This window comes from Chrysochloris asiatica, unplaced genomic scaffold, assembly GCF_000296735.1.
Source record: "Chrysochloris asiatica unplaced genomic scaffold, ChrAsi1.0 scaffold00363, whole genome shotgun sequence".
Lineage (NCBI taxonomy): Eukaryota > Metazoa > Chordata > Mammalia > Afrosoricida > Chrysochloridae > Chrysochloris > Chrysochloris asiatica.
Window position 1 is genome coordinate 1134245 of NW_006408881.1, and position 4938 is coordinate 1139182.

The following is a 4938-nucleotide window of genomic DNA, read 5'->3' on the forward strand; positions in this document are numbered from 1 at the left end:
TCCTATACACTACAAAGGCTCTGCAAGAAACGTATTTCACTGGGCAAGTTCTAGAACCCCTTTTAGGTATTCCAATCAATTATAGGCTGAAGATAGGCTTATAAGCTTTCTGTAATCATGTTTCCCGATATTCCTTTCTATCCCACTCAAGTGTCTATTTTACAATAGTAGGTAAGGGAAACCAATATTTATAAGACAGTCAAGCATCTTAATATTATTTCCTCTCCTTTACCCATTCAGACTATGGGCTTTTAGATTCTTATTGCACATATGGTTTCCAAAGATATTCACCTAGTCAGTAGTTTGTCTTTTCACTTTTTGGTAAAGACTTTTGACAAACAAAAATTTTTAATTTCTTTGAGGTCCTATTTATTTATTTATTTAGTCTTTTTATGTTTGTGCTTTTCTAATTAGTAAGATAATCCATTGTTAAAAGATAGGCTTGAGAACATTGCCCCTGCATGTTCTTTTAAAAATGTTTATGATTTTAGTTTTCACATTTAGGTTCTTAATCCATTTAAAATTTGTTATTGTGTAGGCGTGAGGCATGGGTCTTGTTTCATTTTTCTGCATGTGGAAATCCAATTTTCCAAACACACTCATACTCCCTGCACCTTGACCAACTGGGCATGGGCCATTACCCTATCCTGTGTCACCTGATCAGTATTAGACAACAGCCAACACCAATCATTTGTTTTTAGGTGCCATCGAGTTGGTACCAACTCAAAGCAACCCTGTGTACAACAGAATGAAAAACTGCCCTGTCCTGTGCCAACTTTACAATAGTTGCTACATTTAAGCCAATTGCTGCTGCCACTGTTCCAATCCATCTTGTTGGGGGGCTTCCTCTTTTTCTATGATCCTTTACTTTACCAAACATAATATCCTCCAGAGATTGGTACCTCTTGATAATATCACCCAAGAATGAGAAACAAAGTCTGACCTTCCTGGCTTCTAAGGAGCATTCTGGTTGTATTCTTCCAACAGAGATTGGTTTGTTCTTCTGGCAGTCCATGGTACTTTCGTTATTCTTCTCCAACACCGTAATTCAAATGCATCGGTTTCCCACAGCCTTCCTTATTCATTTTCTCAACTTTCACATGCATATGAGTCAATTGAAAATACTTTGGTTTGAGTCAGGCATGCCTTAGTCCTCAAACTTTTAACTTTGTTCTTTAACACTTTTAAGAGATCTTGCGCAGATTTACCTAATGCAATATGTTGTTTGATTTCTTGACTGTGTTGATTGTGGAACCAAGCAAAATGAAATCTTTGACAACTTCAATTATGTCTCCATTTATCATGATGTTATTTATTAGTCCAGGTCTGAGGATTTTTGTTTTCTTTACATTGAGGTGTAATCCATCCTGAAGACTTTAGTCTTTTATCTTCATCAGTAAGTATTTTAAGTACTCTTCACTTACAGCAAGCAAGGTTGTGTCATCTACGTATCATAGGCTGTTAATGAGTCTTCCACCAATCCTGATGATATGTTCTTCTTCATATAATTCAGCTTCTTGAATTATTTGCTCAGCATACAGATTGAATGAGTATGCTGAAAGGATACAGCCTTGGCACACACCACTTCTGATTTTAAACTGTTCTGTATCTATCTACTTGTTCTGTTCTAACAACTGCCTCATGGTCTGTATACAGGTTCCTCCTGAGCACAATTATGTGTTCTGGAATACCCATTCTTTGTAATGTTATCCATAGTTTGCCATGATCCACACAGTTGAAAACCTTGCTCTAGTTAATAAAGCACAGGTAAACATCTTTCTGGTATTCTCTGCTTTCAGCCAAGATCCATCTGACATCAGCAATAATATCCCTAGTTCCACATCTCTTCTGAATTCAACTTGGTTTTCAGGTAATTCTCTGTCGATGTTCTGCTTCAACCATTTAAAAATTATCTTCAGCAAAATTTTACTTGCATGTGATATTAGTAATATTGTTCGATGTGATCTCTTCCAGTTGGTTGGCCAGGTATTGCTGTCTTCAATTTTCTTAATATAGGAGACTGAGTGCCTCCAGTGCTGCATCAGTTTGTTGAAAGATTTAAATTTGTATTCCTTCAGCTCCTGGAGCCTTGGTTTTTGCCAATTCCTTCAATACATCTTTTACTTCCTTCTCCAGGATTATTGATTCTTGATCATATGCTCTTTTTTTTTTTTTTTTTTTTTTTTTTTACGTTCAAAGTTTTATTTAAATGCAGTATAAGAAATGAACTTTTAAATCAACCAACTTGTTTGGGAAATGAAATGGCAAATAAATTAGACCCATGTTAAAATAGCAGGTTAGCTAAATGTCCAAACTTAAAGATGCAATAGCAAGAGATTTCTTTGATTCCATAGTATTCTTTAAGAGGTTGAACTTTTTCAAAACATAATTTTGTTATGAACTGGTCCAGAACTCATTAGCATATGGGAATACTTACTAACAGGGATGGTGGTCAGGAACACGTTTCCTTGGTGCTGCTTTGATAATGTTTCCCACATGTAATATCACCTCAGCTGCTTCAGCTGCACTCAGAAGGACTTGTCACTTCACCTGGAAACTTTCCGTAATACCTAGCACTGCCATATCGCCAATAGTACCTTTTTTCATATCCAATCCAGCTGTTTTATTGCCTTCACTGTGGGCAGCTCGGAGCTGTGCCACTAGATGTGCACTGTCATAGCCTGCATTGTCAGCTAAGATGGTTGGCAACATTCTCAGTGCTTTAGCGTAAGACTCCATTGTAACAGCTTCTTTGCCAGGTGATCTATTGGCAAGTTGTGTAACAGCATGAGCCATCAGCATCTCAGAACAACCTCCTCCAAAAACTGTTCTAGAATCCTTCACAGTTTGGGCAAGAACACAAAGAGCATCATGCAGAGATCTTTCTTCTTCATCTAAGATTTGCTGAATAGCACCATGCAGAACAATGGTGCAAGCCTCACCAAGGGCTACCCCAGAAAAGTGAATGAGCTTGTCTTCTCCGATCATAACTTCCTCAATGAGTTTGCAACTTCCAAGCTTTACCAATTCTGGGTGATCAAAGGTACAAGGAATTTCACCACCTGTGACAATTTTCCACACCTGCAAAATCTGCATGCTCAATAGCCATGATACCAGCTGCGCCAAAGAGCTGTTCTGAGTAATTATAAATTAATTGCCTGTTAATAAAATAATTGATTCCATGCTTCAGATTACGCTCAACTTTCTCCTTCATTTTTTCCTTTTCTGCATGTTCTATTTCTGCAACTTTTGCTGTAGAATCAACTCTTACCCTAGAACCAAATATCTTTATTTTGTCAGTATCCATTCCAGTATTTGCAATAAGAATTTTAGCATTTTCAATTCTCTTTGGTTGATTTACTCCAATCTTTTTATCTAACAGAAATCCTTCATCTAAATAGGAATCTGCCAGACTTCCTCCTAATTTCTTGATGACATGAATTGCCTCAAGATTACCAGAGTCTTTCAGTCTGAGAACAGCTTCTACAGCTAACTTTGTAAAGTGATCCTTGTGATGAGTAAGAAGTTTTGAGGATAATGTTGTTCCCGCAATGTTCATTAAATCTTGACGGAATTAAGTTTCATCAGAATCATGATCAACTGCAGCATTCAACAAGGCTTCTCTTGCTGCCTTTGTGGCTTCTCTCCAACCGCTGATGATGGTTTGTGTATGAATCTTCTTGGCAATTAGGATTTCTGCTTCCCTTAACAATTCTGCTGCTAAAACAGTAACAGAAGTAGTGCCATCACCAAAAGTAGTGCCATCACCAATTTCATCATCCTGAACCCTTGACACATCAACTAAAACTTTAGCTGCTGAGTTGTCAACACCAACGTTTTTTAGAATAGTTGCACCATCACTGGTTACCATAAGGGAGGCATCACGTCCACTACTTAAAAGAATCTTATCCATGCCCTTGGGTCCCAAAGTGCTCTTTACCAAGTCTCCAATAGCAATGGCACCAATAAAAGAAGACAGACGCACTGTCTCCGCTCTTTCTTCATCAGCTCCCGCCTTGAAGATGTTAACAGGCAATAGAGAAAGGGACGCCATGGTTCCAAGGAGTTTGGAGCACATGCAAATCCCATATGCTACTTCTTGAAATGACTGAACATTGACCATTTCTTTGTGGTACAGTGACTCTGGGTATTCCTTCCATCTTTTTTTTTTTTTTTTTTTTGATGCTTTCTGCTTCATTCAGTATTTCGCCACAGAATCCTTCAAGTTGAGGTTTGAATTTTTTCTTCAATTCTTTCAACTTGAGAAATGCTGAGTGTGTTCTTCCCTTTGGGTCTTCTGACTCTAGGTCTTTGCACATTTCATTATAATACTCAACTTTGTCTTCTTGAGTTGCTCTTTGAAATTTTCTGTTTAACTCTTTTACTTCCACATTTATTCCATTTGCTTTAGCTTTCCTATGGTCAAGAGCAAGTTTCAGAGTCTCTTCTGACATCCATTTTGGTCTTTTCTTCCTTTTGTGTCTTTTAATGACCTTTTGCTTTCTTCATGCATGATGTTCATGATGTCATCCCACATCTCTTCTGGTCATTAGTATCTAATGCATCAAATCTGTTCTTGAGATGGTCTCTAAATTTAGTTGGGGCATATTCAAGTCATATTTTGGCTCTTGTGGACTTGTTTTAATTTTCTTCATCTTCAGCCTGAACTTGCATATGAGCATTTGATGGGTTTGTTTTAGTCTGCCCCGGCCTTGTTTTGACTGATGATAATATTGAACTTCTCTTCAATCTCTGCCTATAGATAAATTAATTTGATTCCTGTATATTCTATCTGATGAGGTCTATGTGTATAGTTGCCTTTTATGTTGTTGAAAATGGTATTTCCAGTGAAAAAGTCATTGGTCTTGAAATATTCTATCATGCTATTTCAAGCATCATTTCTATCACCAAGGCCATATTTCCCAACTACTGATCCTT

At 37.4% G+C, this 4938-nt stretch overlaps 1 pseudogene; it reads right to left on the minus strand.

Annotated features, from left to right (window-relative positions):
• Positions 1-2436: 2436 nt before the first annotated feature.
• LOC102816210 lies at positions 2437-4054 on the minus strand (annotated as a pseudogene).
• Positions 4055-4938: the final 884 nt, after the last annotated feature.